The sequence below is a fragment of the Mixophyes fleayi genome, chromosome 1 (assembly GCF_038048845.1).
Source record: "Mixophyes fleayi isolate aMixFle1 chromosome 1, aMixFle1.hap1, whole genome shotgun sequence".
Classification (NCBI taxonomy): domain Eukaryota; kingdom Metazoa; phylum Chordata; class Amphibia; order Anura; family Limnodynastidae; genus Mixophyes; species Mixophyes fleayi.
This window is the reverse complement of record NC_134402.1, coordinates 307,127,407-307,152,011: the sequence shown is the minus strand read 5'-3', so window position 1 is coordinate 307,152,011 and position 24,605 is coordinate 307,127,407. Positions and strand designations below refer to the sequence as shown.

The window sequence follows — 24,605 nt, the reverse complement described above, 5'->3', positions numbered from 1 at the left end:
TCAGTGTGAGAGTGGTTGAAACTCATTTCAAGGTACTGACTAGGATGTACCGTTGCCCCAGTCTCCTAGCAAAAATGATTCCCAGGGTCTCAGACCTATGCTGGAGATGTCAGGGAGCTTTGGGCACTCCATTGCATATCTGGTGGGATTGCCCTGTCGAAGTCAGTAAATTGGATAAAGTCATTTCAATTAAAATCGAGCAAACTTGGTTGTCTTTGTCTGAAAAGATGCGTATGGCACACTACGGCGTGGAAGGGCGTACGCAGCTGCAACACGTGGCAACAACAGTATTTACGCTTTTACATACATTCGCACCAACACACACATTTGTAAAATAGTACACATTAATGGTAGTTGCAATACATAGTTATTGATGTCGAAATATAGTAGTGTTTATGTGTAATATTATAAGTTATATGCATATTAGTGATATTCATGGTTCAGGTTAAAAGAAATGTGTCATATCTAATATCATTAATCCCCTTTACATCAGCAGCTGTTCGGTGCATTCGGCGAAGAGATCGCACATTGCATACTCTAGTTATTGATGTTAGGGAATAAACCTTTAATATGATATTAACTGTCAAATGCAAATGGACTGATTGTAATTGGAGTGTGGCGGGAAGAACAGAGCTCATCCCCTGGAGAGACCCCCACCTTTGGATTCCTTAGATTGAATCAGCCTATGATGTGTAACCCCCTGGACCCTCCTGATGCCTGGACCAATAGAAGCAAGCTATACCACCTGCATTGTTTCACTGTATCTCTGTTTGCATATAAGCAGTAGCTCTCATGTAGTGTTCAGTCACCTTGACCACAGACTTCAGACCTGAATGACTGTACACTGGATCCAGAGCGCCTGCGATAAGTAACGGCTGTACTTATTATTATTTCGCTTGAATTATTCTGCTACTTTTTTTTAACTTTAATAGTATTTTTATTATTAATTTTTCAAAAATTATGGGGTACAGAAAGTAGAAAGGGATGGGGGGTAAGGAAAGGACACAAAATTAAAAGGGGGAAGGGTTGAGGGGGTACATAGTGGGGGGAACACATTAAACAATTCTGCTGTTAAATCATATTGAACACATGAGGGAGGGAACCTAATAGGTTCCCTTCCAATTCGTGAAAGTTACACTGGTCGAATGGTCACCAGGGAACTACTAGTAGGAACAATGGGGAACTTCGCTAAGTGTAGGAGATGCAGGTAGTAAATCAGAGTCTATTCGATCTGGACGCGCTCCCTCTCCGTCCGTAACATACACATGCCAGCTGAACCACTTCATTATCGGGGACGAGGTTATTCTGCTACTTATTGAGAATAAATATTTGTGCGTTGGAAACACAAATCGAGATTCGACAATCATTATTGGATAGTGACAAAACGCTCATAACAATTTGGGGGCTCTTGAGTTTGAAGGTTTCGTTGCCGAACGATACGCAAGACCAACGGATTTCGGTTCCCCAACAAAGGGTGGAGACGCATCATATACGGGTAAGAACGCAATGTGTTCAAAACCTAAATTTTACTCTGTGTTGTGAAACCAAATGTCCGTTTTGCATTATCTAAGGTACGCTAACTGAATCTAGGGACAAAAGAGAAAACTGTTTCTTTTTATTGTCATTGTGCGTTTTAACTGTATTGCATTGCTTGGCATAAGTGTACTTCCTGCTTTGCGTACGTGAACTTCCGGTAGATTTGCCACGTGGTTAAACAATCGTTTTGATAGTTGTTATACATGCATAGTATAATTACTTGTTAAAACCTCTGGGACATTATTACTATTGTTGGGAACTTTGATTTTCTGCGCAGAAAAGGTGTATGTCGTGTGATTTGTTGACTTTAAATACACTAAGGTTTGATCTATTGTTGAATAGAGTGTCAGTTGCTGTCTGACGAGGCAGGTGCCCAACTGGTGTACAGTATACAAGGCAGGTATTCCGGGGGGCGGAAACTAAGCGAGTTTTCGCGACGTGCACCCAAGGGTAATCGCATCGCTTACTGATAAGCTTTAAGCGTTGCGATTGCACCGCACGACAAGGAAAGCCGTGATTGCGACTTGGGGGTAACGGGGAGAAATTACGTTGGTAAGGCTGGTAATTGACTTTACCGGATGCTGCCAGGAGTAATAAACTCAACAGATTTTGTTGGAGAGTGGGGGGTAATCGAGGAGCTGATAACCCTTTAGTCCGCATTGATATTTCTGTATTAGGGGTCTTCGTTCAATACAAGAGGAAGCGAGTGGACCCGGCTTGTAGCAAATACGTTCACGGGCCAGTAAAATATCTCTAGCGGTAGATTGCGGGTAGCAGAGTGTTGAAATTAGTGGCAGGATATTGTGATATTTCTGGAACCCTATTTTTGTGGCAGGATATTGTGATATTACTGGGACCCTATTGTTCAACATGGGTGCTAAGCAGACGCTAGAGATGGCTGAGGTACTGCCTAAGGAAGGGCCTATTGGTTCAGCGAGATTTCTCATGTGTAAGAAATATGGTGCATACGCAACTGCGTATTGCGACACGTGGGTCAAGATGACCAAAGATTGTGTTAGGCCTTTCCCAACAATAGGGAGTTTTAATGCAGAGGTACTAAATACTGTAAAGGATAAAGTATGGTTGATTAAGTCAACAAAAGTGAGAAATAAACATAATGACTGTTTAAAATTGTGGCAAATGGAAGGCAACAGGTGGCAGAGCAGCGAGTGCACAGCGGAAGTAGGCGTGGCGAAAAGTGCGCGCACAACGGAAGTAGCCGTTGAGAAGCGTGGAGAACTCAGAGCAAGCGCTCCCCCGCCACCCTATGTGGCGGGGGGAGTAAGTACAGCCGTTATTAAAAATGAAAAAAAGGAAATTGCTAAGTTATATCCTGTTTTAAGCAAGTGTTTCTGAAGAAGAGGATGAACCCACGGTAATTTCAGTCATTGCCCATGCTGTTAATATGTTAGAGGTTCAGCGTAAGTATGGAAAGGGGGCAATGGCTGAGATAGGTAAGAGTAGTGTGACCACTAGGAGAGATCATATTCAAAGTACTGAAGTAGCTAACCCTGAAGATAGTGAACCGGTGGGTATGTATCCAGTCCGCACAATATCAGTTCCCAATGGGAAGGCGGATAAGGATGGTGTAGTTCCTTTAAGAAATGTTACAATGCATTGTCCCTGGACTAGATCAGAATTACGATCCATTATGACTGAATTCCCAGATCCTAGAAAAGAGTTGGCTAAGTGTCAGAAGTTTGTTAAAGACTTGGGAAATGCACACGAACCAACCGATAAGGATTGGCGTGTAGTGTTGAGGGCATGTCTTCCTCCCAATACTAACGTGCAACAATTTATTAAAGATTGTTCGTTGGAGGAAGACGACACCTTGACAAATGAGGTGAATCAAGAGACTATAGAACAGATTGTCAAACATTTAGCCATCTATTTTCCAGTAGTAGCGAATTGGAGTAAGATTTTCACCATAAAACAAAAAGATAGTGAAACAGCATCAGATTACTTTAGTAGAGCTATAGCAGTAATAACACGGTTCACTGGGATATCAAACATAGGTGAGGACCCACATCACAGGGAAGTAGCTGTAGGAGTACTAATAGATGGTCTTAGGGAAAATTTAAAAACCAGAGTACAAACCTCATTAGCTAATTGGAGAGGCATCACGGTAGATTCCCTTAGGGAGTCTGCTGTGGAGCATGATAAAAATATCTTTAGGAAAAAGGAAGAAAAGAGTGACAAGTTGATGACGGTGAGTATACAAGCATTAGAGGGAATGCATACACGACCACCAGCCTATAACCCACATAACAGGAAACGCAGAATGTTGAGATGTTATAATTGCAAAGAAGAAGGACATATGAGGAAAGATTGTACTAAGGGAAGATATAATCCTAATGAAGGGTCGCATAGATATCCTCCAAGGAGGGATTCACATAGACTAGAAGACTCACACATGCGCGCGCATATTACAGCAACAAATGCTGCGCGGGAAAGCAATAGTCAGCGCTAGGGGTCAGGTCATACCTGTAGTCTACAGCCAGTGAGGTTAACTGAGAGTCTGAGAAAAGAACCAACAATGATAGTTGACATAGCTGGTAGGAAGCAAACTTTTCTTGTAGATACAGGGGCGGCCAGATCTGTGATAACCTCTCCTTTTAATCTACAGGTGACCAGTAAAACTATTCCAGCTATGGGGGTAACGGGAGGAGTGTTACATTATCCTCTAACTAAACCCACTGAAGTTACTATCGGGCCCCTGCATACTAAGCATTCGTTTCTCTTAGCTGCAGCAGCTCCTACTAACTTGCTAGGGAGAGACTTGTTATGTAAAATGGGATGTGTCATATACTGTACTTCATGGTGTGTTCTTAGATATACCAGAGAAGGTCACGCATGAGGTACAGGATATATTGGACACCCCTCAAAGGTTAGTGTTGCACTCTACCGTTGTAGAACAAAGTCCATCTCAAGTAAAGGGGATGTTGCTGGAAATACCGGGTTCACTATGGACCAGAGATGGACAGGACACTGGACTAATGGCAAACGTAGCCCCTGTCATGGTAAATCTTAAAAATGGTAGGATAGCTCCAAAAATCCCACAGTATCCATTAAAACCGGAGGTGGAATTGGGGGTATATCATGTTATTGAGAGGCTGTTGCAACAAGGGATTTTACTTCGTACATCCAGCACAGCAAATAGTCCCATTTTCCCTGTGAAGAAGAGTTGGGGGAGGGGCTATAGATTAGTCCAGGACTTAAGGGGAATTAATAAAGTTGTTGAGAGCCAATTCCCCGTAGTGTCGAATCCAGCTGTCATCCTCATGCAGATTCCACCGTCTGCCAGTCATTTTACTGTCATTGATCTATGTTCTGCTTTCTTCTCAGTCCCTCTTCACCCTGACTGCCAATACCTTTTTGCATTCTCCTACCAGGGAGTGCAATACACATGGACCAGACTGCCCTAGGGGTTCATTGACAGCCCCAGTATTTTCTCCCAAGCCTTACATGACTGTTTGCAATCCTTTCAACCCCGCAATGGGTCTGTTCTAATTTAATATGTGGACGATTTGTTGCTGTGCTCTGATTCTTTTATGTCATGTTTACATGATACTAAATTGTTTTTGCTCCATCTCTCACAAACAGGGCACAAGGTGGCAAAGGATAAATTACAGCCATGTCAGACTAAGGTCAAATACTTAGGACACTGCCTCACCAAGGGGCTAAGACACCTGACAACCGACAGGATTGAGGCTATACAACACATGACTCTGCCGCAGAGCCAGAAGCAGATTTGTACCTTCCTGGGGATGTGTGGATACTGTAGATCCTGGATCCCAGGTTTTTCTATTCTGGCATTACCATTGCAGGAACTAGTCTCTTCCTCAAAACCAGAACGTGTGGTACACACAGAAGAGTCAGAGCAAGCGTTCTTTAATCTAAAAGATAGTCTGACTAGAGCACCAGCATTGGGAATACCTGATTATGAAAAGCCTTTTGAGCTGTACTGTACGGAAGCTGATGGTTGTGCAGCAGGTGTTCTCACACAGAAACATGGTGACGCTAGCAGACCGGTAGCATACTACAGTGCACAATTGGACACTGTGGCAAGATCACTCCCAACATGTCTCAGAAGTGTAGCAGCAACTGCTCTTCTGGTAAGTAAGAGCGAGGACGTAGTATTAGGACATAATTCAACTGTCTATACACCCCATGCTGTATCAGCTCTGTTAAATTCAGCTCAAACCAGACATGTTTCTTCAGCTAGATTCACAAAGTGGGAACTAGCTCTGATGGCACCCTCAAACATCACCATCAAACGTTGTAGCACCTTAAATCCAGCTACATACCTTCCATATGTGTCTCTAGAGACACAAAGGGTGGGAGGTGAGGAGACCCTGGTTGATGATGAGTTAGGCAAGAGTACTGATACGCATGATTGTATGGAACACCTGAACCAGACCTTTACTGCAAGGTCCGACATACGTGACACCCCCTTAGAAAATGTGGATTTTACGTTTTATACAGACGGGAGTTGTCATAGACAGACAGAGAAGGGAGAACTATGTACTGGTTACGCTGTTGTAGACGATCAGGATGTGGTAGAAGCTGAACCCCTTGGCCCACCTCACTCAGCCCAAGTGGCGGAACTAGTAGCATTAAGGAGAGCGTGTGAGTTGGCAGAAGGTAAATCAGCTAATATATATACTGACTCTAGGTACGCCTTCGGGGTAGTGCATGATTTTGGGGCCCTTTGGCGTCTTAGAAACTTTACGACAGCAGCAGGTACGCCAGTGGCACACTCACAACACATAAAAGGACTTCTGACAGCGATACAGTTACCCAGAACAGTAGCCGTCATAAAGTGCAAAGCCCATACCTTTGAAGAAGACCCGGTGTCATTGGGCAATAACAGGGCGGAAGAAGCTGCTAAATGGGCAGCAGAGCAACCTATGACTGTATCGACCGAGACTATGATGGTTTTTCAGACATTAGACATGCAGAAATTAATTGAAATGCAAGATTTGTGTTCCCTGCAGGAAAAGGCGGTCTGGAAGGCGAAGGGATGTGGTCAAGAGTCCTCAGGACTTTGGAGGGATAGACAAGGTAAGCCTGTAGCTCCTCGAACATATTATCCAAGCCTGGCTGAAGCAGCACATGGTCTGACTCACCTGGGTAAAGAAGGTATGTGCATACTGGTGTGCTCCTGGATTTTCCTCTCAAACTGGTAAGAAAGCAATGTCATGTCTTACTTGTTTGAGGAAAAATGTCGGGAAAACTATTCCAACTGAGCCATCCCACATCCCTCCTACAGACGGACCTTTTCAGGTAATATAAATTGACTATATCCAATTACCACCGTGCAGGAATCTAAAGTATGTGTTAGTATGTATTGATGTGTTTTCCGGTTGGGTAGAAGCTTATCCAGCAGCCACTAATACTGCTGTGTTCACTGCAAAGAAAATTGTACAAGATTTTGTGTGTAGGTTCGGTATCCCTAGAATCATTGAAAGTGATAGGGGTACCCACTTTACTGGTGATGTCTTCCAAAATATGTGTAAACTCATGGGAATCAGTAGCAGACTTCACACCCCTTACCGACCACAAGTCAGTGGTAAGGTGGAAAGAGTAAATGGTACTATTAAGAACAAGCTTGGTAAGGTAATGGCTGAAACTGGGTTAGCGTGGCCTGAAGCTTTGCCACTAGTCCTCCATAGCATCCGAACCACTCCTAGACCTCCTCTTAATCTGTCCCTCTTTGAGATACTGTTCGGCCGACAACCTCATTTGATCGTGAGTCCGCAAGACGACTTAAAGTGTAATAATGAAGTGACTGTGCAATATCTTATAAAAATGAGCAGACAGCTGAAACAACAACAAAAATTTAAAATGCTGTCACCTGGTATGCCAGAAACGAACTGTCATGATGTTGAACCTGGGGACTATGTTATGATCCGCAATTTCTTACGTTCAGGTTGTTTAACAGACTGTTGGGAAGGCCCGTACCAAGTGCTGCTGACCAGTACTACATCACTGAAGGTTGCAGAGAGAGACACTTGGGTCCATTCCACCCACTGCAGGAGAGTCAGTAACCCGGAGAAAGTGCGAGATAAAACTGAGACCGACGACACAGATCTGTCACTCGTAAATCTGTTCCGGGAGACCTAAAGCCTGCAGTCAAGACACCTGAACCAGAGACGTTGCATCAGAACTATCTTTCCAGTGATGGAGTGGCGGTTTTTGTTTTTATTTTGTTCCAGGATTTTCCTTATTTTTACTTTTTCTAGGACATTCTATTTTTGTGAAGGAGGATGGAGGACAGGAGAAGGTTCTGTTAGTGATACGGATGAGATGGAGATCGAGGAAAAAATACTAGAGTACTCAGAGCAGCCCATTATCAAGCTTGGTCCAGGGGTTATGAAAAGGTCTGCTAGCTCAGGAACTCGGAGACAGTGTGAGGGGCTATTGTCTGATGAGTATTGTATCTGCAAGTTCTGTGACTCCCTAGTTGAAGAGAGATGCATCCAGCGATGCCAGTCCACCGGTAATCTGAATGTGGGCGGGCATCCTCTGGAGGATTATCACTCCTTGGTGCGTAAGGTCCTAAACCAAACCGAGTGCTGGGTGTGCTCTCACGTGCCGCAGGGGCAGCATAACATAGGACTAGTGCCATTCCCTTTAAACATCTCCGAAGTACTCGAATTGAGGGGTGGGAGGCCCATAGAGGGGAGGTACAATAACACTAGGTCCCCTAGTCTAACGCTTCGACAATACTCTGTAGACAGATCTTTGCTGTGCCTAAATATCTCTCATGCAAAGCGTCTGGAGAATTGGGAAGCTGACCCATCAGATCAGACAATGCCTCGCCACGCTCATTTTAGAGGGAGACTTACAAGGTCACCAATAGGCAGGAATGTTGATGGAAGTCACAAATTAGGGCGTATAACTAAACATAAGAAAGTATCCATTGGAAAAGTCTCTATAGATAATTGTAAGAATGTCATCCATGCTGACACGTGTCTTGAGCAAATGGAGACACTAGGCTTGGGTAGTTTTATCAAAACTCTGTGTGATATAATTAATGGGCATACTGTTCTTTATGTTCTCCCTGATGATGTGTACTTTGTTTGTGGGAGAAAAGCTTATTCCTTGGTGACTCCGAGTTCCAAGGGTTTGTGTTTCTTAGCTAAACTGGTTCCTGAAATCATGACTATTACTCATGAGGAAATGGTTGGTATTCACAAGACTACATCACCACCATACATACACACACAGTATGAACACCGTGGCAAGAGAAATATGATTCCTGGTGAGGAACCCATAGCTACAAAATTGATTAGTGAAACCGCTGGTTTTCAAGTTATGGTTGCTCTAGATCTCACCAGGACCGCTCGGGGAACATTAAACTTTAAATATATACAAGACCTAGCTAAATTAATAGATAATATCACTGAGATGTATGATCACACTTTCAGGTATACTGTTAGGGAGCTACAAGCGTACAAGAAGGAGTTGGTGCAACATAGACTGGTACTAAATTATCTCACCTCTATTACTGGTGGGTACTGTGTGACGTTGGCCACCCAGTTTGGTGTCAAATGTTGCACGTACATCACCAATAATACAGATGACCCTAAGGAGGTTATAGACCGGAAGATGGAAGAAATTCTGCAACTGAAATGGGAATTTCGAAGGAACCATAATTCTTCGTTATATGAGATCGGGGAAAAGGTGGCAGGATGGTTCTCGTGGTTGAATCCTGTGAAATGGTTCTCTGGTCTGGGGGAATGGGTACAGGAAATGGTTGCTAGTGTAGGTAAGCTCCTTCTCCTTATGCTGGGTGTCATCTTAGCAATTGGTTTATGTGTCAAATGTGTTCCTACTGTGTTGAAGTGTGGAAAACAGTCTTCTAGGATAAACACTGAGAACGAGACTGAAAGGGAGGTTTAAGATACCGAGATCATGGTCTGTGAAGAAGTGTTGTATAACCCTGAACTTAAAACGGTGATTAGGTGATAGTTTATTACACTATCAAAGTGTGGAACTGCTGAAGTCAGTAAATTGGATAAAGTCATTTCAATTAAAATTGAGCAAACTTAGTTGTCTTTGTCTGAAAAGATGCGTATGGCACACTACGGCGTGGAAGGGCGTACGCAGCTGCAACACGTGGCAACAACAGTATTTACGCTTTTACATACATTCGCACCAACACACACATTTGTAAAATAGTACACATTAATGGTAGTTGCAACACATAGTTATTTATGTCGAAATATAGTAGTGTTTATGTGTAATATTATAAGTTATATGCATATTAGTGATACACATGGTTCAGGTTAAAAGAAATGTGTCATGTCTAATATCATATTAATCCCCTTTACATCAGCAGCTGTTCGGTGCATTCGGCGAAGAGATCGCACATTGCATACTCTAGTTATTGATGTTAGGGAATGAACCTTTAATATGATATTAACTGTCAAATGCAAATGGACTGATTGTAATTGGAGTGTGGCGGGAAGAACAGAGCTCATCCCCTGGAGAGACCCCCACCTTTGGATTCCTTAGATTGAATCAGCCTATGATGTGTAACCCCCTGGACCCTCCTGATGCCTAGACCAATAGAAGCAAGCTATACCACCTGCATTGATTCACTGTATCTGTTTGCATATAAGCAGTAGCTCTTATGTAGTGTTCAGTCACCTTGACCACAGACTTCAGACCTGAATGACTGTACACTGGATCCAGAGCGCCTGCGATAAGTAACGGCTGTACTTATTATTATTTTGCTTGAATTATTCTGCTACTTTTTGAGAATAAATATTTGTGCATTGGAAACACAAATCGAGATTCGACAATCGTTATTGGATAGCGACAAAACGCTCATAACAGCCCGGTAATCAGACCCTTTTGGGATACGGTTATTCTCATCTCCAAAACGATTGTGGGAACTGAACTACCAAATTGCCCAAGGTTCTGGCTACTTAATGACACTAATATGCCAGTCTACAAATATAAAAAGTCCTTGGTAAAGTATCTTAATGGCGCTGCAAAGGCGGTGATACTGGTACACTGGAGGTCACCGCTGGTCCCTACCATAAAAGAATTTCTATATGGTAATGGATAAAATAATCTATGCGGCAGAGGATAAAAATACAGCATTTTACATACTGTGGTTGGAATGGATTGAATTTAAAAATAAAGTGTTGTTCGCTCAGTGGAATGTATGAAGCTATCACATACCCCCTCTCCCCCCCATACCCACCCTCCCCCCTCTTTCCTTCTACCTCCTTACCCACCTTTTCTCACAATTATTCCACCTTATTTTATTGTATTTTCTCCTTTGAGCAAAATTAAGCAAATGTACCTCACCGTGGATGAAAATGCCACTGCTGAAGTGCAATGTAAAGTTTGAAGTATTGGAATTTTGAGCTAATGTTATTGCATATACTTGTATATGATGTTAAACTTCAATAAAAACAGATTATACAAAAATAATAATAAAAGTGAATAATAATTTCATGTTCTTGATATAGTTGAAGTGCTGCTTTGTTAGAGTGTTTCAAATCAGCATTTTAGTTGCAGTATAGTATTTAGGAAACTAGTAACACGATTTATCCACATAGATTCATATATGTGTATTAAAAAAGGGACTGTGTAGAAGGAAAAGGGGCATGACATTTTGGGATTTATTATTAAATTTTGGGTGGTATATTTTAATTATTTTTTTGAAACTTATAGTGTGTTGCCTAAGGTTTGTACTTGATTACTTGCATCGGTGTATCAGTTTACTTCATTATGTTGGGATTTTATGCTGAGAATATATTTGAAGTGCTGCTTACTTATAATGTTTCAATTCAGGATATAGGTTTCTATTTGTATTATTTTTTTCTGATTTTATATAGGGAATTGGCTTATTGTTTTATGTTAGTTTTCAACTGTTTAGTTATTTTTCATTTATATTCTTTTGCCATTAAGAATGGTTACATCAGAATACATATTGAAACCAACAAATCAGTTGATGAGTTGAGAGTGTTCTCCCCACTGGGATATTTAAGGCTGAACTGCAGGTGTCATGAGAGCTTTGAAAAGTCCATGAACGAAAAGAGAATATTAGAACAGCAACCACAGGATGGAGACGAAGCATCACACATTGGTTGGAACGGATTGTAATATTTCTTATGTCAAGTAGGATGAATTAACCCTTTGGAATACTCCTTGAGCACTGGCCACTATTAGAAATAACAACCTCCTTCACATTTAAATGGTTTATGAGAAAAGGCAAATTAATTGTGACGGCTATTCCTTATAATAAATGTCGTTATATTTCTATTCAATACCAGGCACGCTGCTTTTGGGGACTTGATGCTCCTAATTATGCAGCAGATTCCAACTCATTAGATTTCCTTATTACATATTTCAATTATTATCTCTGTTCCGTCCTTACATTTCTATTTATTGAATGTGTATTATTTACTTTTTATGTTATAATTATATTAATTAGTAATGTTCAATATATCACTTTATTAAAGAGAATAAATAATATTTGATGTATAAGACAATACTGTATATTAATTATCTCTATAATTATTTTACACACAAACATACATATATGATGATGATGAAATCAACTCTGATACCAGTTAGGGAAATTGCCAATACTGGGATAGATAACGTCTTTGAAACTTGAGAAGACAACACAATGACAATCTATGAAAGAGTTGGGTTGGTTTCATTTCATCTGCAATACGCATGATAACAGTGGTGGAAGTGGGGGCGTATAGGGTGGTATGCTATACCGCCACCTCTCCGGCTGCCTTTATAGTGAAACTATCAAACATTCCATTGACTTACATTTCCATTACATTTTCCATATCGCCGCCTCTAAATTTCCATACTGCTACTTCTAAATTTCCAATTCAACCTCTGCGTTATACTATAAACCGGCGGTTCCCAAAGTGTGCGCCGCTCCCAGGGGTGCCGCGGTGCTGTCACTGGGGTGCCGCGGGCCAGCCCAAAAAAAAATAAAGAATACAGAAACTTACCAATCCGCGCGGCGCCGGGACCCAGCAGCCTCCTCTCTCCCGCAGCTGTCACTGACGTCATTCAGTGACAGCTGCGGGAGAAAGGAGGCTGCTGGGTCCCAGCGCTGCACGGATTGGTAAGTTTCTGTTTTCTTTCTTTTTTTTGCCTGGCGCGGGGCAGAGGAGGAGGAGGACAGATGGCAAAGAGGGAGGACAGAGGGCAGAGGAGGAGGGGGACAGAGGGCAGACCGAGGGCAGAGAAGGAGGACAGATGGCAAAGAAGGAGGACAGAGGGCAGAGGAGAAGGGGGACAGAGGGCAGACCAGGAGGACAGATGGCAGAGGAGGAGGGGGACAGAGGGCAGACCAGGAGGACAGATGGCAGAGGAGGAGGGGGACAGAGGGCAGACCAGGAGGACAGAGGGGGACAGAGAGCAGAGGAGGAGGACAGATGGCAGAGGAGGAGGGGGACAGAGGGCAGAGGAGGGGGGCAGAGAGCAGAGGAGGGGGACAGAGGGCAGAGGAGGGGGACAGATGGCAGAGGAGGACGACAGAGGAGGGGGAGAGAGGGCAGAGGAGGGGGACAGCGTGAGAGATGGCAGAGGAGGGGCCAGCGTGACAGAGGGCAGAGGAGGGGGTCAGCGTGACAGAGGGCAGAGGAGTGGGCCAGTGTGACAGAGGGGGCAACGTGAGAGAGGGCAGTGTGCTCTGGTTGCAGAGGGGGCAGTGTGCCTGGTTGCAGAGGGGGCAGTGTGCCTGGATGCAGAGGGGGCAGTGTGCCTGGATGCAGAGGGGCATTTTTGCATACAACTAAATAAGTATTTCTGTCGTGACCTAAATACTTATTACAACTTTTTGACCCAACTACCTCTAAAACAGGACTGTTCAGTAATTATTTTGGAGGGGTGCCTTGAAAAAATTTGGAGACTCTAAGGGTGCCGCGAACGGCAAAAGTTTGGGAACCACTGCTATAAACTATGAAAGCATAACACAATGAGACTTTGTTAATTATGTTTTCATTTAAGACATGAGGATAGATCCAGACTTAATCGTTAACATAAGGTACTAATTCTGATAAACAGAAATATTATAGCCTTAATTTTCAGTTCTCTTCAAGGTGCCATAGGGGTCATTGACCATTGCACATCCAATAAGGTTTGAGCATATCTGGCTGTATAAAAATCCTCCTATCCACAGATCCATAAGGATACATAATGGTGAACTTGTGGCCATTTGGAAATTGAAATAGTACATATTGATGAAAGTGCGTTCCTTTCTTTCATTACTTCAAATGAAACGTAAGAACAGAAAAAGTATCTTCCCCTCAAAAACAACTGTGTTTTGTTTGTTTTTCATATGTTGACCATAAAGTCATTTTGTGTGATATTATTTAGGAATTTGAAAAAGAAAAACAGAGGGTGATCTGTTATCAATAATATCCTTTGCAGACTTACAGATACGTAATCGTCCAGGATAATGAATAATTGTGGTTAATTCCAAAGATACAAAATTCACTAGTAAGATATCTTTGTATATTTCAAACTCACTAGCCTTTCGTTATTTTGCCTAAATCTGTTTTTCGAGCCCCTTGATTTTGTCCACCTTACTACATTTTTATTCTGAAGAACAACTATTCTCTTATATTTTAAAAATAATCTCCGTTTATACTTTTCCCTGACACAATTTTGCACCCCCCCCCCCCCCAACAGATAACCATTGCGCCCCAGGCTACCAGACTATCGGATAATCAGGCCCTGGATCAGATATGCTGCTGCACAGTAATTGTACTGTAAATAGTCAGCCACTGAGTAGCCCACCCCCTTTTGCAAAGTTTCCCTGTCAGCTGCATACCGCTGTTAGTGATGTGGCCTAGCTAAAAGGATAATGGTGGTGATTTATGTGCATGAAACTGGATTTATATGTTGACAGGTGACACCTTAATCCCCACCTGTACTGAATAACCTCATTTAGACATGAACATATTTATATTTGATACGCTTGCAATTGATTTCTTTATTGTTACCCTCTCATTTGTACAAATATACTGTATGGCATATTTTTTGCTTCAGGGATAAAGTAATACCAGCTAAAAATGAATTTAACAGACATTTCCAACCTATGTCTTCTTATTGTGTAACTAAACTGCATAACCGGAGACCATTTAGTTTTGGGGCTGCACTTACCCATATTAGTTCTTTAGTTGCCAGTACACCATGAATCACATCACAATGACAAACAGCACAGCGAGTGTAAACATCATGATATTTGTATGTTTTGTCAAGACTTATAAGTCAAGTCTTACTGAAGTCCTTGCTCAGAAACACCATGTTTGTAAGTGTGACATGAATGCACTCCTGCACCAAATTCCATGCCAAAAATTGCTGTAGAACATACACACCTGGATTGCTCTGAGACGGTCAATGTTAGTACTTGGGGTCATGCAGGATTCCCTTCTAATAGCTTAAAAAAAATAAAATAATATATGTCACAATGTTTGCTACAGTTCCAAAATACTTTATTTCCACATGGTTGAACACTTGCGTTATCATCACAAGCCCCTATTAAATATGTTACTTCAAAATTTCTAATATGTTTTCCCTTTTGGCAACAAACTTCTTTTGGCTTATTTGTGTTATTTCTGCCAATATCCTTAGCTTGATTTGTCCCATGGGTATTTTACAATGCATAGAAAGGTCATTTACTAACATGTGACAAATGATCCCCTGGGCTGAGTAGTGGGTAGCACTGCTGCCTTACAGCACTGGGGTCATGGGTTCCATTCCAAACAGGACCATAGCTGTGTAGTGTTTTGGGGGTTCCTCCCACACTCCACGGACATGCTGATAGCTTAATTGGCTTCTGAATAAATTATCCCTTGTGTGTGTCTGTGTGATAGGGAATATAGATTGTAAGCTCCACTGGGGCAGGGAACATTCTCTGTTAAGTGCTGTATTGTATGTAAGCGCTATATAAATTATATTATTATATTTTGCCCCCTTTTATAGAGGAAGTGCATGGATCTGCATTTCAAGATGGCAGAGTCTACAGATGGTGCAAAAGTTTACATCTTTTAAAGGTAGTAGCTCAGAGAATTGGAATGTTCTAGTGTTATAGTTATAAATATTTTATATAGATTTGATTGATATTCACAAGGTTCCTCAACGATAATAATTGGTTATATAAGTCTATCTAGTGTGTCATAGACGTAGTAATGTTAAGACAGTTATAGTACCTTTGCATAAGCTATCTGTGTATGTATAGTCTATGCACTTGTTTACATAATACTAATACAAGTTTCTCCTGAGATTCAGCACCTAACATGGCTGATAGAGAAATTTACGTGACCATAAAAGGACAAGATCTTTCTAAGGCTGGGTATACACTACAGACTTTTCAGGCCAATAAGTTATATACAACAAATGTACCAACAACTGAAAATAAAAGTCCCAATCAGCATGCCGATTAATGTGCACACAGTATACAAGTTTTACAAGATTTACTCTCAGATCTGAGCTCTTCATCTGTCATAACTGTCGGCTGAAAGATCATGGGGTAAATTTGAAAGTTTGAAAAAGTGGAAATGTTGCCTATAGCAACCAATCAGATTCTAGCTGTCATTTTGTAGACTGTACTAAACAAATGATAACTAGAATCTGATTGGTTGCTATAGGCAACATCTCCACTTTTTTAAAATCCGCAGTTTAGTAAATATACCCCCATGACTCTGAAAACTCTATGGAGATCCTGATGGTGCGTGCATACACACTGCAGGATTAGAAGGACGTCATTCCATAGCTGAAGGAGATTTATAGTTCTGCTGAACAATCAAATCAAATGATGATCTGTGCTTTGGAACGATCATCGCTGGAGTGTACACACTAATACAATATCGGTCAAAACAGTCATTTATCATTTGATTGACCTAATACTCGGCTGAAAGCACAGTAGCAACTGACTGTTGGTGTGAACATGCGCTTTGCTTTTTGTCAGTGGAGCCTGCTTCTATGCGATAAACTCTCTTTACAATTTTAATAAAACGATCGGATCAGACAATCAATTATTCTGCGTTAAGACTAAATACTCATGTGTCCTGACTTGCACATTCATGGAAAAACTACATTCTGTTTTGCAAGACAGGATATTTAAATAAGATCAAGGGACAGAGAGTGTGCAAGGAGGTGCCAGTAAAAAGAGTCGCCCTATACTTTTCCTGGAACTGTTTTTGTACCAGTCAGGCACATTTTAAATTGGCAAGTTTATTTATTTATGCACATATATTTATGTAATAAAAACATTTAAACAAGGTGTGATAAATGTACTACAGACAGTCTACATTTTCCCTCATGCTCTTGGTTATTTTAAGACAGAGGGGGAACTCGATTGTGGAACAGCTGGCATGGCACTGCGCAGCAATGTAACATCACAGACTTTTCCTTGCACCATATAGAGGTGCACAGAAAAACCTGTGATGTTTGAGTACTGTAGTAATTGATAATGAGCACAGCCGGACATTGCGGTTATGTCTGGTGGCTCATCACGTGGAATTGAATCCCCCTGATAATGCTCTATATAACAGTATTTTAGGAGTAAAAATAAATACATGAATTAAGGGTGAAATCATAAAATGGAAGTATGCCAGTCTATGAAGTGGAATGTTCATATTACATTTGTTTGTTTTTTTGTAACTGAAATTCAGTGAAAGTAAGTGCATCCACCTTTTATGGGGGCAGTACTCAAACGTGGTCACAGTATGCATATATAGACAGCTGTATTTTTGTTTACCTGAGTTTGTTCTAAAAGCGTTGCTATCAGTACAAGTTTGTATCTGGCTCCCAGAGACATTATACATCTCACTAGGGTAAAGAAAATTCAGATTGGATGTTGGTTGTGAAGGCAGACTGTGAAAAGAAAATAATGATACCGTAAGTGGTGCAGCTCAGGAATCTTCATTTCACTATAGCAAAACAGTATCTAAAAATGGTCAATGTTACAGCAACATAAGTACAGTGTTAAATGATAATGGTATGACTTTGTATCTATCAATGTTCCACCTATCAAAAGATTTATTATTTAATTTATTTTTTTAACTTGTCCCTGAGCAATACATCAATTTGTTCACGGCAAAGACAAAATAGGTCATTTATGAAAGTGTACAGCTTTACTATTCAGGCAAATGCGCCTATCTGTTACTGATCTATATGTATAACCTCCAGTCTCTTGGGACTGCGCATCAAATTGCGTCTGTTCTATTCTTGAGGATTGCGGGTCTGAATAGATACACATCACAGAAACAGTGAAAAAGTCCGGCCTGCTATGTGCAAAAGTGTCTCCAAGGTGAAAAATGCATTTCATTGGAAATATTCTTAAGTTCCTGTAAAACTCCTATTGTGGAGCTCTTTTGTGTTCCCATCCCCCCCATCTTTTCCAACCCGTAATCTCATTTACATAAAAGTAAATATAAATACTTGTCTAGAACATACTTGCCAACTCTCCCGGAATGTCCGGGAGACTCCTGAAATACGGGTACATCTCCCGGACTCCCGAGAGAGCAGGCAAGTATCCCGCATACCGGAATTTACCTGACAAAATGACGCGATTCGCGGTGAATCTGGTAGTTTTGGCCCTGTCCCACGACAAAATGAGGTTTTGTTGACGGGGTGGGGACAAAATGACGCGATTCACCGTGCCCCGCCCCCTCCCTCCAACTACAACCCCTGCCCGGGATCTCCCGGAATTCACTTGCCAAAGGTTGGCAAGTATGGTCTAGAAAAACAAATTCTCAGTATTGGATGTATAAGTGTGTATTCATGCTCCTAGACCGCACTTGGTATGTAATGCCCCCAATCCGCCCAGCTCCTCCCAAGATCCCAAATTTTGCATCGCTACAAACATTGCAATTAGGCCAGCCTGTGACATCGCAAAATAGCATATAAATCAAAAGCAGGATCTGAGACACACACAACCTGGCTTTTCAGATAAGGCTGCAAATATGGTAAAAGTACAGTAGATAAATTTAGGTTTTTTGCAAGCTTTTTGTCTGGCACTGTGTTTATCACTGTAAATATAAAAGTCATCAGTGTTTGCAGGGCCATTTTAATTAAAAGATTTCATTAGTAGGCACCCAATTTTGTAATTAAAAGTTTAATATGGGCACAGTTTTTATGTAACTTCTACTAAAGCTCTTCTAAAAAATGCTGGAAGACTCCAGACTGCATCCCTACCGTATCTCCCCATTCTCCTAGAAGTGAATGGTGACCTTGATGACGCGATTCACTTCATCATGACCCAATGCGCGATGCCAAGATTTTTATTACAATTTAACTATTGCAAATTATGTCTGGTGGTTTATTATATTTTCAGAAGCAATATCGTTTTACAATTTGGGCAAAGTTTAGGGTTAAAGCATGATGTGGGTTCAAAATGAGGGCTATTTAAACTATAATGCTAAGGTTGACCAAATTCTGGATTATCTTGGTTAAGCAGAAACTGTTAATTTAAAAAAGCCTCTTGTCTCTTAAGACACCAGGAAACTAAGATGAAAGATTTTATAATCTTAACCTCATCATCATTTTTTATTTATAAGGCACCACAGATTCTGTAGAGCTGGACAGTCATCTTACATATATGACAAACATTACTCAAAAATTCTAATCCTTTTCAGTGATGGGAAAATTGCCGATTATTAAAATGCTGCTGCAATGTGTTGGAGCACTTTCACCCAGCCCCCCACACACAAAAATAAATAAATAGGTAAGTTAGAACACATAGTATTTTACAAGGTAGGTGATAAGCATATTTCATAAAGGATATTAAGAACAAACATATGAGAAACAGGACCTAGTGGCCCTAAAGAACTACCTGACAGAGCAAATGTATAGAAAATGAGAGAGGTGACACTGCATATTTGCTTTGTGTTCTGTTTTTTATGGACAGCTCCTCTTTTGCAGAGATACTTTTTTTTTTTTTACTTTGGTTTATTGGCATGTCTGAGCCTGCCCTATAATTAGCAAGACAGCCACAGATATATTTCTGACTAAGCACCAGAATTGCTAAATATTTTTTTTAAGTTATGCAAGAAGTCTACAGTCTAACCCCATCTAAACTGTTGTGTTATTCACAATGTTTACACCAATTTCAACAAGTTTCTGCCATTGTGCACAATTATGTGCCTGTAAACCATAAAAGTCTAACAATTAAAAAGTATGACATTCAAAGTTATGTAGTAATTAAACTGTGGTTAAACAAGCAGTAATTTGGGAAGAAAAAAAGGATAAAACAATGAGTGTTGATGTAAAATATGATTGTAACAAAAAGGATCAAAGCTCTTGGAGTTTTGTTTCTTTTTGCAAACTAATTTTGATGATTACAGCATCTTTGCTCCACTTCTGTCTATTTGCAATATTTAAGGCTGCATGTATCTTAAGAGGTGTATAACTAAACATACAAACATCTTCGCAAACAGAGCATCTATATGTTCTACTCTAAATCAGGCCTTATTTATGTTTGAGTAGCACACAAAAATCTGCAATGAATGACCAAAATGTCTGCACATATGGACCATAAGTTGGATCTTTCAGGTATGAATCTATTAATGGTTGTAAAAGTTGCAGAGCAGAAAAGAATGTGCTGCATCCAGAGTTGGATTTATTAATAGGCACACAAGGCATGTGCCTACAGGTTGCGGTGCCAAAAAGGTGGCCTGTAGACCCCCAGTGATTGTTCTTCACACAAAGATCAGGAATCCCTGTGCAGTTAGTCTCAACTTGTTCACACTATCACAGTCCTCGGACGTTCAAAGTAGTAGAATACAGTCCAGACTCGTCGTGAGCTCATACTCTAGTCCCTCCTACACAATGCCAGCATACTTCACAGTGCTTTATAATTTGGACCAAACACAGTATCAAAAGAAGGCTATATATTAACATGTAGACAGAGAAGGTAAGAGGGCCCTGCTCGCAAGCTTAGGAAAATAGCAGTTTCATACATGAAGTTAAGTATCACTTATTGCATTTTGCTCCAGCCACATAGCAATGGGGAAAAAGTGCAAAGTTGGGCTATGTGGTCACACAACAATGTTGGTTTTGGGTTCTGAGGTTTGAGTATGGAATTAGAATAAATGTAAGTTTGAGAAAGCTGTGTAGAGCGGTGGTAATCAGGTAGAATAACCTTGGGTGTTTAAAAAGATGGCTCAGGAATGTGATAAGCTTGCCTAAAGAGGTGAGTTTTCAGGGAATGCTTAAAGGTTTAGTGTTAGGGGAAAGTGTTGAACAAGGGATTGAATTCCACAGACATAACCCGGCGGTAACACTGTGACTACGCAAATGCCACCTGACACTAAACAACTACCAACATGTTTTGAGGGATACAGTAAGCTATTTTGTTCAATTAACTTATGGGGAACAATCCTGGGTACCCTTCAACATCTTTCGTACATGTTGTATATTACTTAGTAAGTGATAACTAATAGTTTATATTAAATCTTTAATATAAGAAGATGATGATGGCATACATAAAAGAGAGTGATTGGTGATCATTTCAGCTACTAATAATAATAAGTTAGTGTTATTGCATATTAAGTATCTTTGAAGGTACCTCATAAAATCACCAACACGTTATGTGAAACTAGTACCCTAATCTTTCTCTCAAGTAGAGTATTAATACTTAGTAACAATTAGGGGAATATTCGTATTACAAAGTTTATTTATTTGTCCAGGACAATAGGTTAAAGGAAGAAAATCGGGCAGCACGGTTGGCTAAGTGGTTAGCACTTCTGCCTCACAGCACTGGGGTCATGAGTTCAATTCCCGACCATGGCCTTATCTGTGTGGAGTTTGTATGTTCTCCCCACGTTTGCATGGGTTTCCTCCCACACTCCAAAAACATACTAGTAGGTTAATTGGCTGCTATCAAATTGACCCTAGTCTCTCTGTGTCTGTCTGAGTGTGTATGTTAGGAAATTTAGACTGTAAGCTCCAATGGGGGAGGGACTGATGTACAGTGCTGGAGAATTAGTGGCGCTATATAAATAAATGGTGATGATGATGATGAAAATATGGACATTCAACGGGTTACTGTATTGTATATGTAATCTTTAATACAAACACATATAATTCTCTGTCTTTTCTAATATTTTATTAGTTCAACCACAAGTCACCAAGTGACTTGAGGATCCATTGCAACTTGTTTGTTACTCTATTTTGTGATTACGGGGACGCAGACCCAGTGCATTGGTCCTCCTGTTCACTAGCATAATTTTGCGCCAAAATAATTTTGTCTTTTTATTTATTAGTTTAACCAGCCTATATTAAATAAATATAATGCCAAAAGGTGTTTATAATATTGGTCTGATATAGGGCAGGGGATCTCCTGATTCGACCCCCAATGTTCAAATTCCAGAAAGAAAGCCTGGAGAAGGTGCAGGTGGAAGCACTTTCAAGAGTTAAAGGTGAGGAACACTTACACAGTTCACATTTACAGTCATCCAGCCTTTTACATTCAAGGGCCCAAAAGTGTGTTATAGAGAGAAAAACGCCTATAACCAGGAATGGGAGCAAACAGTGAGCGTGGATGAGTGGTGTACATCTTGGGCAGAGTAGGGTGGTCAATTCGGAAGATATGTTGAGGCAAGGGCAGCGATGTATGTTGGTGGAGTTGTGTTAATGGCTTTGTATGTTAGTAGATGTATATTACATTGGATTTGAGCAAATTCAGTCAACCAAAATAGGAATATAGTGATATCAAGTAGGCAGCTCTGTTGACAAGTGGTAATATTATTAGCCCAGTTTTGAAAGCACTGAGTTTGAGGTTGCCAGGGGACAAGATGAAGTGGCAGAAAGACATTCAGTAAATCAGGCCAGCACAGATGGTGTGAGAGAGGAAGAATACATTTAGGTATCATCTGCATGATACTGAAATTCATAGCAACCTATTAGTTTCCTAAGTGAAGATTTTTTCAAAATAAATAAATACATTTATCCCCAACGGGAATTCGAAGCGACAACCTTCGCTCCCCATTGAGGAAAAAATATTGTTACTTTTTGAGTTAGGAGAAAATATAAATTGGTTTGAATAAATGAAACCTATAATCTGAAGTGATTTTATTTAGTTATTGGAATATAAAAATTGCAATATTTATTCATAATACCTCCATTCAAAACATTTTATTGTTTTATGATATATGGAGTATTTTTGCTGTGTTATATTTGGTATCACACTAATAAGAATAAATTGATTGGGCAGCATGGTTGGCTAACTGGTTAGCACTTCTGCCTCACAGCACTCGGGTCACGAGTTCAATTCCTGACCATGGCCTTATCTGTGTGGAGTTTGTATGTTCTCCCTGTGTTTTTGTGGGTTTCCTCTGGGTGCCCCGGTTTCCTCCCACACTCCAAAAACATACTAGTAGCATCACAATTGGCTGCTATCAAAATTGACCCTAGTCTCTCTTTCTCTGTCTGTCTGTGTGTATGTTAGGAAATTCAGACTGTAAGCTCCAATGGGGCAGGGACTGATGTGAGTGAGTTCTCTGTACAGCGCTGTGGAATTAGTGGCGCTATATGAATAAATGGTGATGATGATTGTCACGAACACGCTCCCAGCTGCCGTGACTTTGGGGTGTTCGCTGTATGAGGTCATACACGATTTCAGCCCGCAGTCTCTCTCACCTATCACACAGGTTCTAGACCTACGGAATCGCCCCCAAACACAGCGCTCTCACACCCCCAGACACTTCAAGGTACAGCCACCACCTATTAGGTACGGTCAATAGGACCCCAATATACTATCCCACACTGGCACACAGGCTTCTAGTTCCACAAACTAGCAAGACTCACACCAGCACACAGGGGGTTAACTCTTCACACCTCCAGACTGTTACACAAATGTACATACAAGCACACACAGCTTGTTAATCAAATGTATCAACAAATCACACACTGGCATTCCAAGGGTTAACCTGGTCGAGCGATCTCTTCTAAAAAGGCTATGGATTCTTTAGAGTATCAAGGACGCAACTTATTAAATTTTAGATTTAATATACAAAAGGTACAGGGCATACAGATAACAAAAATAATGAATAAAGATTTGACATACAAATAAAAAATTGCAAACAGTTATAAAACAAATGGGATGAAAGTACAGAGCATTACTTACAAATAATAATCTGTGTGCCTGGGGCAGGCAGGAAAGATGGACAGTCCTTCAATTAGATTGATTCCCCAAGAAGCTGACAAATTCTCCTTTCCACACACAGGTTTTTAAGCAACATGAAATGGGACGGTCTTCACAGATGCTAATCGGGGGTTGTGTCCTGGGACACTTTTTCAAACCAAATTTACATGTTGCCTGATTTCCTAACCAGTTCTACTATGTCATATATTTTTCCTGGACAGTGTTACATCGATCCAATTTTACCATTAATAAATCCCCTATGAAAAATCCCCTATGACATAACATATGAGCTGCCCTTCATCATGCTATTGAGGAATATGTGGTTGATCACTACTTTTATTGATTTTAAGTGGCATATTTTAAAACTGAATTCTCTTTGTCTATACAGTATTACATATAGGCTATGTCAGCACATTGAGCCAGACCACATGCTGAGCGGTACCCAAAAGTCTATTCAAGTGTCACAAATAGTCTAGATCTCACCCCGGGAGTCCTTTGAACTGCCCCCAGGTGACACTTCTTTCTGTTCACACTGGTGTGTGCAAAGCCATCAAACACAATTACATCAGACTCTGCGTCTTTAACTGTTATACTAACTTATCAATGGATTCATTTGATACAACCTATTTACACTGCAGTTATGAATTATGCCTTATAAATAACTGCAAGCTCTCTATGTTCACGACAATGATGATGATGATTGCATCTCCTGTTATTTACGATAGAGAAGACCATGATTGGTCAGCTCTAAGTTAAAAGGAAGTTCAGCTGTCATTTCCACATCTCTGATGAAATTGCAGTTTAACTATGCTAAGAAGAAGTAAGATGAAAGTTTTATTTGGCTGGAAGTTTTATTTTGGTATATGGTCACGGATGTCCTTACTGAAGTTGTCAAGAGAGAGCACCAGGTCCAGAAGCTGCT

The 24,605-nt window shown here is 40.8% G+C and overlaps 1 protein-coding gene across 10 annotated transcripts in view; it reads right to left on the bottom strand.

Annotated features, from left to right (window-relative positions):
* RNF212B (ring finger protein 212B) overlaps window positions 1-24,605 on the bottom strand; it is a 167,754-nt gene that overhangs the window by 35,772 nt on the left and 107,377 nt on the right. For 7 of the 10 annotated variants that reach the window (XR_012692510.1, XR_012692512.1, XR_012692514.1 and 4 more), the window contains 2 exons: window positions 17,297-17,412; window positions 14,913-14,974 (listed from right to left, as the gene is read on the bottom strand). The exons of the other annotated variants lie outside the window; for them this stretch is intronic. The gene's annotated coding sequence lies outside the window, so the exon portion shown is untranslated. The remainder of the gene's footprint in view (window positions 1-14,912; window positions 14,975-17,296; window positions 17,413-24,605) is intronic. 10 annotated transcript variants of the gene reach the window in all.